General features: G+C 41.5%; 1 protein-coding gene across 9 annotated transcripts in view; it reads right to left on the bottom strand.

Annotated features, from left to right (window-relative positions):
* The window catches only part of LOC143933945 (galactoside alpha-(1,2)-fucosyltransferase 2-like), a 299,455-nt gene that overhangs the window by 35,809 nt on the left and 251,525 nt on the right, over positions 1-12,121 (bottom strand). For 3 of the 9 annotated variants that reach the window (XM_077457132.1, XM_077457130.1, XM_077457131.1), the window contains exon 3: positions 783-879. The exons of 3 other annotated variants lie outside the window; for them this stretch is intronic. The gene's annotated coding sequence lies outside the window, so the exon portion shown is untranslated. Of the gene's footprint in view, positions 1-782; positions 937-12,121 lie in introns of those variants that run through there. 3 more of the 9 variants (XM_077457129.1, XM_077457133.1, XM_077457139.1) reach the window with 3 other exon arrangements.

The raw sequence follows: 12,121 nt of genomic DNA, 5'->3' as shown, positions 1-12,121 counted from the left end.
GGTCTCGTAATTTGATCTGAGCATGCGTGGCACTTTGTCCGATCGGTATCCTCTAGAAACGATCAGACAAAGTCCGATTGGATTGTGTTGTCGGAAAATTTTATATCCAGCTTTCAAACTTTGTTGGTCGGACATTCTGACGGAAAAAGTCAGATGGAGCCCACACATGGTTGGATTATCCTACAACATGGTCCGATCGGACATTTCCCTTCGGAATGTCCGACTGTGTGTACAAGGGCTTAATCTTAGAGGCTCACTTATAAAGATATGAATGAATGTCTCTCAATAATCCATTGTTAACGACTCACAGGCTGCAATTCTTTCCTTATCTACAATATAATACTATCTAATAAAACATATATATCGGTCTCCATGTTATCTCATGGATGAATAGCCCATAATCTCCTAGTTTAAAGATTAGCGTTTCCTTTAACAATATTCAAATACATATCACTAATTCTGTTGTACGTTTTGTTTTCTAAACCTGTCACCCAATGATTATGAGCAATTTAGTTACATAGCTACTTACATAGTTAGTCTGTTTGAAAAAAGTCCATCTAATTCAACCAAAAAAAAAGAAAAATAGAAAACCTGCATATACAGAATTTTATATCTAGATGTTGTTCTGGGGAAAGGCAAATAAAAAAACCCCTATGACTCCAATTTGCTTCAGCAGGGAAAAAAGAATAATTCTTGCTGTTCCTGGAAGACAATCAGTTATTCCCTGGATTGATGGATGATAGACCTAAGTGCAAAAGAGAAGAAGATATAAGTGAACTCACCTGCAGTACTAGGCTGCCTTCCTGTTTCCTTCACTGTGAGCGTCTTCTACAATGTTACTGGTTCCCTCTATGCAGCTAGAGAGAGTTCTATAATTACCTGCCAGTATAAGGTAGAGAGGTGTGTGAGTCAACCTGTGACAGGTAAGCTGAACTATGAGACAGTGGCATTCTGGGTGTGGCAACCTACTTCCTTCTGTGATAACGAACATTGCAGTTCAAGGAAACTCGTTTAATGTTTAGCTCTTTGTCTACAAGATTAGCACACAAAAAAAAAATGACTTAACAAATTTAAAGTGATTGTAAAGCTTTTTTTTTTTTAAATTAAAATAACAAACATGTTACATTTACCTGGTCTGTGTAATGGTTTTGAACAGAGCAGCCCCGATCTTCCCCTTCTAGTGTCCTCTGCTGGCGCTCTTGGCTCCTCCCACCCACCGAAGGCCCCCATAACAAGCCCCCTGCTATGGGGGCACTCGTGCATGCTCGCTCCCAAGCCCAGCTCCCTCACCGCTGACTGTGATTGACAGCCATTGGCTCCCGCTGCTGCTGAACATTGCTGGATTAAGATCGGAGGTAAGTATATAGGGGGGCTGTGTGCATGCAGAAGGTTTAACTAAATGCAGTAAAAATCCTTCTGCCTTTACAACCACTTTAACCACTTGAGGTCCGGGCCATAGCCGAATGACGGCTACAGCGCGGACCTCAATTTCTGGGAGGCCATCATAGGACGTCCTCGGCTGTGCACACTCCCTGTGCGCGCCTTGCAGGACATGCGGGGAGCGCACTGTGATCATCGAGTCACTGAGACTCGGGTGATCACCGATCCGATCCCATCCCGGCCCCTTACCATGTGATCAGCTATTAGCTTTTTTTTTTATTCAGTCATTTTCATTTTTTAATAAAAACCGCATATTCCATATAAGACAATTATATTCCATATAGGACAATTGGTAACTCACAAGATGTATGAGATGTCATACTACACTGCACTGACCACTATACTATACTATACTACACTATACTACACTGACCACTATACTATACTACACTGACCACTATACTACACTACACTGGCCACTATACTATCCTGACCACTATACTACACTATACTACACTACACTGACCACTATACTATACTACACTAAACTACACTGACCACTATACTATCCTGACCACTATACTACACTATACTACACTACACTGACCACTATACTATACTACACTAAACTACACTGACCACTATACTATCCTGACCACTATACTATACTATACTACACTGACCACTATACTATCCTGACCACTATACTATACTATACTACACTGACCACTATACTATACTACACTACACTGACCACTATACTATACTACACTGACCACTATTCTACCCTGACTATACTATACTACACTACACTGACCACTATACTATACTACACTGACCACTATACTACACTACACTACACTACACTGACAACTATACTATCCTGACCACTATACTATACTATACTACACTGACCACTATACTATACTACACTACACTGACCACTATACGATACTACATACTACACTACACTACACTGACCACTATACTATCCTGACCACTATACTATACTATACTATACTACACTGACCACTATACTATACTACACTGACCACTAAACTATACTACACTACACTACACTGACCACTATACTATCCTGACCACTATACTATACTATACTACACTGACCACTATACTACACTACACTGACCACTATACTATACTATACTATACTACACTACACTGACCACTATACTACACTACACTGACCACTATTCTACCCTGACTATACTACACTACACTGACCACTATACTATACTATACTACACTGACCACTATACTACACTACACTACACTGACAACTATACTATCCTGACCACTATACTATACTACACTACACTGACCACTATACTATACTACACTACACTACACTGACCACTATACTATCCTGACCACTATACTATACTATACTACACTGACCACTATACTATACTACACTACACTGACCACTATACTATACTACACTACACTGACTACTATACTACACTGACCACTATACTATACTACACTGACCACTATACTACACTACACTGACCACTATTCTACCCTGACTATACTACACTACACTGACCACTATACTATACTGCACTGACTATTCTACCCTGACTATACTATACTAAACTAATACTAAACTACACTGACCACTATACCATACTACACTGACCACTATACCATACTACACTGACCACTATACTACACTATACCACACTGACCACTATACTATACTACACTCCACTGACCACTATACTATACTACACTACACTGACCACTATACTATACTACACTAACCACTATACTATACCACACTGACCACTATACCACACTGACCACTATACCACACTGACCACTATACTATACTACACTGACCACTATACTATACTACACTGACCACTATACTACACTATACTATACTACACTGACCACTATACTATACCACACTGACCACTATACTATACTATACCACACTGACCACTATACTATACTATACTATACTATACTGACCACTATACTATACTATACTATACTATACTGACCACTATACTATACTACAATGACCACTATACTACACTACACTACACTGAGCTCCACACTGTACTACACTACACTGACTTGCCTACAATCGGTCCGGAGATAGGAGAAGACAGCAGCGGCTCAGTTTTGCTTCTCTCCCACGCACTCTAGCTGCCATGTTCATTGTCCGGCCCGGCGCACTGTGATTGGGCGTATGGGGGTCATGTGGGGAGGCGGGACTTCAGGAGCGATCTCAGACAGGTCAGCCCTACACCTCACATGACCCCCATATGCCAGCAGGGCACCGGCCAGACACTGAACATGGTGGCCGGAGCGTGGGGGACACAGGAAGTTAAAATTAGGAGGAGGCAGCCAGTAGTGACCAATACTGGCGCCCCCCTAAATGTCATGCCTGAGGCCACGGCACCCCCTGCACCCCCCCACGATACGCCACTGGATGAACTACATTATTAACCCCACATGCGCTGACATCTCATACATCTTGTGAGTTACCAGTTGTCTTATATGGAATAAAATGTCCTATTAATGTTGCACTTCTGTCTTTGCCTCCTACAGAGTTACTTCTAGCCGTTCATGGGCCGGCAGCCGTCTATAGTCAGCTTATCTAAGAACATCAACAGCCCTGTGTCACATATGAACTTTTACACATTGATTCCCTGTGATAGAGAGTCTTCATCACCCACTCTCTCTTTAGTGAGTGAGTTCTCAAAAACTGAGCATCAGTGCCACATAATCAATTCCCTTCAGTGTCGCCTCATCAGTGCCCATCAGTGCTACCTCATCAGCGCACATCAGTGAAGGAGAAACATTACTTATTTACAAAATTTACTAACAGAAACAAAGAAAAACGTATTTTTTTCAAACTTTGTCGTCTTTTTTCAAAAAAAGTGTTACACGACAGCGCAATTGTCATTCAAGGAGTGACAGCATGGAATGCTTAAAACTGGGGTGGGCAGGAAGGAGGTAAAAGTGCCCAGTAGGCAAGTGGTTAAAGAGTAACTCCACTTTTGTTGAGAAAAAACTTTCCCCTCTGGGTGATCAATGTACATTTTTTAACAAACTTTGTTGCAGAGTTCTACCTTTTGTTAGTCTGAAGAACTAGCTGTTTCTTTGTCTGTGTTCATGTACAAAGTGAATGTGAATGGGAGTGATTTTATAATCATCAATCAGCTGCTGTACTTGCAGGGCTCTAATGAGAAAAGTGGCAAGGTCTGCACCCCCTTTGATGTGATTTCTCTTTGGAAATGTTGAGAACGGCAAGGTTGAGAATGCAGTCTAGTTGGGTGTATTGAATGCCACTGTTCTTTCAAAACCAGCCCAGTGGGAGTGTTCTCCTGCTGTGCATTCTGGGAGGTGGTATTTAGGGTACTGACATCACATGTTTTTTGGGGTTCTGCTCTGTTGCAGAGAATATTTTCTGTCTGTGTGGTTCTGATCCTCCTGACCAGCCCCCATGGCCCTCCTGGCCTGGGGTATGCATTTCAAGTTTCGGGGCCTATTGATCCAAAGGTGGTCCGGTGCCGTCTCATCCAAAGGAGAGGCCCTGCAACTGGAGAAACCCCAGGGGAGGACTCTTCAGGAGAAGGCCGTGCTCAAGGCTGGCTTCTCTGAAGGAGCCTGGAGGCTTAGTTGAAGGACACTACATGGATCTACACTCATACGGTATCGCCGGATTGGCTGAGAGATACTGGTACCGTATGATAGCTCTTTAAATTTGTCTATGTCCCTCAGTAACGCTAAAGTCTGTGGCAGAGACTTTTCCTCAAATATCCTACACTGTGGCAGAAACTTTGCTTAACACCCTACTGGCTACTAGGCCTAGTGAGAGGTCGTCTATCTAGGGGTTGTGAAATCCAGCTGTGAAACGGCTGCTATGTTCTGGATTTTTCCTATAAGAGACTTTGCATTTTAGCAGTCTAAAGTACCTGAGCTTAATACTAACCCTCTACCCATGTCTAAAGACTCTGTTTCTGGTTCAAATAAATAACCCAAAAGAAGATTCAGTGTCAGTTTTCACATTTCTTTGTGACATCTACCACAGGAAGCCCTAGACGGAGAAGAGGTCAAGAAGGTAGCGGTAAGCCCAATAACACCAGCAGCTCCTTCGGGGGTCAGTGCTACACTACATTTAGACTTCTCCCTCTTTTTCCACCCTTTCTTTTTTTCTTTCTCTTTGTTCTTCTTTCTCTCTTCGTCTGTTTTTTTCATATGTTTCTCTCCTCCCTTGAACTAATTATGTTCATTACAATATTTGAAATTACCCGTTGTTTCTGATTTATCCACAGTGATTAGAATCCAATAAGTATAGGATTCCACAAATGGACTAATGAGATACGACATAATATACAGTAATGTATTTCACATTTATTACTTTTTCTGGCTTTATGACCAAATGTATTATTTACTACACCTCTGAACAATGAAAGCAAGGTTTACAAATGTATATGTATTGGTCTTTTCTAGTGTTCATTTGTTTTTATCTAGCCTGTGCTTTCTATCCATGGGTACTTTGCAGTGACTAGGCGTCCGCTGACTTGTCAGAGATTTTATTGATCCTTTTTTTTTTTCCCCTTGTTTTCTTTGCTCTATGTTTGGGCGCATCAATACTATGGTACCAATAGGTTTCTTTATGTATCTTGGCTACAACTCAATTCCTTGTGTCTTTTTGTTCCTGGCACGCATGTGTGAATCGAGCGCAGACTGCTCGTCGCGCTGCCTACAATCCCCACAATTCATTTTGTCTCTCACGATGCTCCTTTGTGTTGGCGTCATATGATACCGCCTCATATGGGTGTGGGGATACGCTCTTTCACGATACGTAGCCTGCGCTTGAGCCTCAGCTTTGTGTACAGCAGCGGGCTGTCTCCCGGGGTATACCTGTGCGTCTCAGAACATATGTAAGTACCTTCACCCCCTTGGCTATAATGTGTATCTTTGATAACACTCCTTGTCAGTACGGTTACTATCGCTATTGTTTCTCTATTGTTTGTTCTCTATCGGTGATGCTTGTCTTCAGCTGCTTTCTATGCTGGTTGGGATACACTATATACTATCAGCGTCTGTGAAGCTTTATAAATGGTGTATGGATGGGAACCTGGATTGTTTAGGACAGAAGTGCCCAACCTTTTGAAAAGCGGGGGCCACTTAAGCGACTTGGTAACCGGTCGCAGGCCACAATGAGCGGAGTGGGTGGATGGCATGTCTGTGTCCACTCTGCATTTGCAGAGCAGAAATGGACGCAGCCCACAATACTTTTTGGTGGATCGTATTGGAGGTAGAACACAAGTCAGTTTATGTCTGCCACTACTTAGAGGTGAATGAAGGGTCCAATTGGTCAGACTGTCGGACTGACTGTGTAAAAGGGGTCCAAGGCTGCTTTCACACTGATGCGCTGCAGTTTACCCGCACCACGCATGCAACGCAGTGTACCTTTGGCTTTCCTGGAGTTTGCAATAGACTTCTATTGTATTCTGCAAGTTTGGTTCACATTCAGAAAGCTCCCCAAACTCGCAGGTAATAATAGAAGTCTATGGCTCAGTGCAGGTAAACTGCTCTGCACATGCGCATCAGTTTGAAAGCAGCCCAGTAACCACTGCAGAAAATATATGCCCATATATACACTGTGATTTTAGTAACAAACTGGCCTTTAATAACAGACTTCTTTCTATTCTATCCCAGAGCAGGAGGTCACGGGCCACATCAGAAGGCTCTGCGGGTCATATGTGGCACCCGGGCCACTGGTTGGGCACCCCTGGTTTAGGACTTTCTCTTTGATGTTATACTTTGATATGAGACTTTATCTGCCCCTGTTATAAGCAACTTTGTAATTACATTTAGTGGTAGGTATTCTCACAGATCTACATTTCGTGACATTGGTCTTTAAAAAATATATACATTTTATTTACAAACTTTTTGCTTTTCATATTATCTATTAGAACTTGTTGCGTGCTGTTTACCCTACTACAGCTTGATAGACAATTTCTACATATTTGGGATTGTTCCGGCCGTTGGATATTTGTACTTGAGGCATAGCCCATCTTAAGGTATTTTTACCACTTATGGCTCTGTGTGTCCCCTTGTCTCTTCTCTATCTCCTGGATAGTTGAGCACATGCTATTTAATACAACATACAATGCAAAGCTTTCTATATATATATATATATATATATATATATATATATATATATATATATATATATATATATATATATGCTTTGTTTGAATTTGAATTTGAATATATCTCATTTCAGATAGGGAGATTTATCCTGCTCTTTTTTGTTATGTCTTTGAACCTTTTCCGTGTCCTGAGGAAGCCTTACGGCGAAACACGTAGATGCGACACACAAGCGCTCAATGTACAAATTATTTAATTCTATATGATTTTTAATTGTTTGAACACTGTTACTATACTATGTACTTTTTTCAATAAAATTTTTTTTTGCTATTTTCTCATTGTTTCCATGCCTTAAAAGTCTGACCTGTGGGTACCTATTTTGGTATCCTTCCCCTATGTTCCCCTTTATATATACGGATGTGGCATTGTGAGTGCTTTTCCTTTTTCTATATTTCACTTCATGCTTCCCTCTGCTGATCAGCTTTATGGAAAAGCTGATTTCATTTTCCAGCAGGACTTGGCACTTGTCCTCACTGCCAAAAGTACCACCCCAACAGTGCAGACGAGAGAGCAACTATCAAAGAAACCTGGGCTTCCATAACACCTCAGCAGTGCCACATGCTGATTGCCGCCATGCCACGCCGCAATGATGCAGTAATTCATGCAAAGGGACCCCTGACCAAGTATTAAGTGCATACTATACTGTACATAGACATACTTTTCAGTAAGCTAGTATTTCTGTATTAAAAATCTTTTTTTTTTTTATTGGTTTTATGTAATAATCTAATTTTCTGAGATACTGAATTTTGGGTTTTCACTAGCTGTAAGCCATAATCATCAAAATTAAAAGGTATGGGTACTTTGCAGTGCCTGGCCGTGCCGCCCGCTCGTAGTAAATCTACCGTGAGCGGGTGGCAAGCAGTTAAGGAGCGTGGCAAAAAATACAGCTTTCTAATCGATTGTATGACAATCTGATCATTAGTACACATCACTAACGACAGTTAATGCAAATTTATCCAAAGGGAGAAACATGAACATTTTTCTTGCTCAATATCTGAACGTATGATATTCGTTTAACCACTTCAGCCCCGGATGGATTAACACCCTTCCTGACCAGAGCATTTTTTGCAATACGACACTGCGTTGCTTTAACTGACAATTGCGCAGTCGTGCGACATTGCACCCAAACAAGATTGATGCCCTTTTTTTCCACAAATAGAGCTTTCTTTTGATGGTATTTGATCACCTCTGCGTTTTTTATTTTTTGTGCTATAAACAAAGAGTGACAATTTTTTTAAAAAAAAAGCTATATTTTTTTACCTTTTGCCATAATAAATACCCCCCAAAAAATATATAAAAAAACTGATTTCTTCCTCAGTTGAGGCCGATATGTATTCTTCTACATATTTTTGGTAAAAAATAAATAAAATAAAAGCGCAATAAGTGTATATTGATTGGTTTGGGCAAAAGTTATAGCATCTACAAAATAGGGGATAGATTTATGGCATTTTTTATTATTATTTTTTTATCAGTAATGGTGGTGATCTGCAATTTTTATCATGACTGCGACATTGCGGCGGACAGAGCGGACACTTTTGACACTATTTTGGGACCAGTGACATTTAAACAGCAATCAGTGCTATAAAAATGCACTGATTACTGTGTAAATGTCACCGGCAGGGAAGGGGTTAAACACTAGGGGGCAAATCAAGGGGTTAAATGTGTTCCCTAAGTGTGTTCTAACGGTAGGGGGGGTGGGCTCACTGGAACATGACAGAGATCACTGCTCCCGATCACTGTTAACATAGGCATCTCCCCTTTCTGCCTCTCCGTCTCACGATTGCGGGCCACTGGCGGCACGCGCCACTGGCGGCATGCACGCGCCACTGGCAGCACGCACGCGCCCACTAGCCCACAATTTAAAGGGGGCGTACAGACATAGTTCCCAACTGTCCCTGATTTCGAGGCACTGTCCTCAATTTGGAGCAATGTCCATCTGTCCCCCTTTCCTCCTCATTTGTCCTTCATTTTGGTCTGATCTATATAGTTGTATTTAAAATGCACTTTTTATCAGAAAGTGTTTCCCAGTGTTAAACCTTTCATCCAAATTCTAAATTGCTGCATTTGTCAATTTTAAAAGCAAATATTTAGTGGTTAAAAAAAAGCACTTGTGGATTTGATTAACCTTTTTTTGTTATGTCCCCTTTAAGGGGCGTGGCTGGGGGCATGTCCTATGCCTACATACGTTTGCTAGTAGGTGTCCCTCCTTCTCAAAATGTTGGGAGGTATGGTACAAGTACGCCCATTTGCGCAGCCGTGCCATTGTGCTGAAGTATAGCGCCGTACGCTGGACGTAATGCGGTTGATCAGTATAGCATTCGTTCCGAAAAAATTTGAAAAACCAAGACCATTCATGCTCAGAAAATGACAGAATACATTACAATACAACACATTACATCTCTTCCTAAGTTGTATTCTGTTGTACAAGAATTTTTCGTAACTTAACTACTTGCCGCCCGCGCTATAGCCGAAAGACCGCTACAGCGCAAACTTAGTTTGCTGGGAGGGTGTCCCTGGACGTCCTCCCGTGCTTGAGCGGCCTGGGCACTCTCTGTGATCAGCGACTCTATGAGACACGTCTGATCACAGATCGGAGTAAGAGGTCGATCCTGATCCCTTACCATGTGATCAGCTGTCAGCCAATGCAGAACACCGAGACTATAGGGACTTATGGACTTTATAGGCACTAATACAACACAAATTTGTCAGCCAATGACAGCTGATCATGTGATATAAACAGAGTTGGTAATCGGCTATTTTTCCTCTGATCCCTGGCGGCTGCGAGAGGGACATCGGTCCCGATCGTGGAGGTGTCACCAGCATCACCTATCAGTGCCCACATTGCCGCCTATAAATCACCAATCAGTGTATCATTACCAGTGCTGCCTATCAATACCACCTATCAGTACCCATCAGTGCCATCTTATCAGTGCCATCTTATCTGTTCCTATCAGTGTCGCCTTTTCTGTGCCTATGAGTGCTGCCTGATCTGTGCCCATCAGTGCAGCCTCATCAGTGAATATCAATGAAGGAGAAAAATTACCCGTTTGCAAAATTTTATAACAAACTATGAAACATGATTTTTTTTTCTAAAAAAAAAACAAATTTACTGACAGAAAAAAAAGTAAAAAACATTATTTTTTTCAAAATTTTTGGTATTTTGTTTTTTGTAAAAAATAAAAAGCCCAGCGGTGATTAAATACCACCAAAAGAAAGCTCCATTTGTGTGGAAAAAAATTATAAAAAGTTAATTTGAGTACAGTGTAGCATGACCGCTCAATTGTCATTCAATATGTAACAGCGCTGAAAGCTGAAAATTGGTCTGGGCAGGAGGGGGGTTTAAGTGCCCAGTAAGCAAGAGGCTAAGCAACCTCTTTATTCAAGATATGAGAATACCATGCAAAAAAAAAAAAGAAAAAAGCAAACAATCATTCGTCCGATATTCTCATTGTGTGTACGAGGCATAAGACACACGTATCTGGTGTTAGAAAGCAATTTCTATGCATTGGTTGCCGTGACGGAGGCCTGCACAGCCATAATGTATCAGCCCATGGGATCAATTACTCTTCTGCCTCTCTTGCCATCTCTCCCTGCTTACCTAACTGGAATAGGAATTAATTGTTTACCTAGTAAACGTATACGTTCGACGCTGTCTACCTCTCCTGAATGGATACAATCTCAAAAATGCATGCGGGCAGAATGTGGGGAAAATGGACAACAAATATTGCTCTTGAAGTCTACCCATATCTTAGCACTGTTGCTGGTTCAGGCTAATTAGATTCACTCCACATATGCCAGATGCAAACAGGTCTATCCTTGCACGTAACTGAATCTGCCACCTTAGAATTTAATACCTGTTTGTATGGCACTTGCCTTAAAGTATTTGTTACCCCAACATTTCATATCCCTATTATGTGCCGGCTGTACCACGTACTTGTATGAAAAAAATCCTGTTCTCTTTCTATAGTCTCCTTTGTGTAAAATCACTGGTGTTCCTGCCAGTCCCTCTGCTTTCCTATTAAAAACTGACTACACTAGGCATGCGAGCACTATGTTGTCAGTTCTCTAGCTCTACTGGGAACTCAGCCTGCTCTCCTCCAATGCTCAGGCTTGTCATGACACAGCTCCCCTGCACAGCCTTTCACTGAGAAGCTCAGTGTACTGCTGCTTCTCCTGCCCCAGCCCTTATGCAGCTGAGAACAGAGGGAATGTGATCACTTATTAAAAAAGAAAAACATTATCAATACCCTTTTTTTTTATATATCTATGCAAACATGTTTTGCCTTTCATTTCTATTTAAAACTGAATGTGTTGTTTTACAAGGTGATCGTTTACAGTCACTTTAAAGCCTGGTACACACGATCGGATTGTTGGCCAACAAAACCGTGGACTTTTGTCCGAAGGGCGTTGGCCCAAACTTGTCTTGCATACACACAGCACACAATTGTTGGCCAACAAACACGAACGTAGTGACATACTATGTGTTTTTTCAGCTCTTTAGCGCCACCCTTTGGGCTCCTTCTGATAATTTTGTGTT

This window comes from Lithobates pipiens, unplaced genomic scaffold (assembly GCF_037356315.1).
Source record: "Lithobates pipiens isolate NorthernLeopardFrog02 unplaced genomic scaffold, aLitPip1_a1.2 Scaffold_27, whole genome shotgun sequence".
Lineage (NCBI taxonomy): Eukaryota > Metazoa > Chordata > Amphibia > Anura > Ranidae > Lithobates > Lithobates pipiens.
Note: the sequence above shows the minus strand (reverse complement) of the source record. Positions and strands in the feature narration are given on the sequence as shown.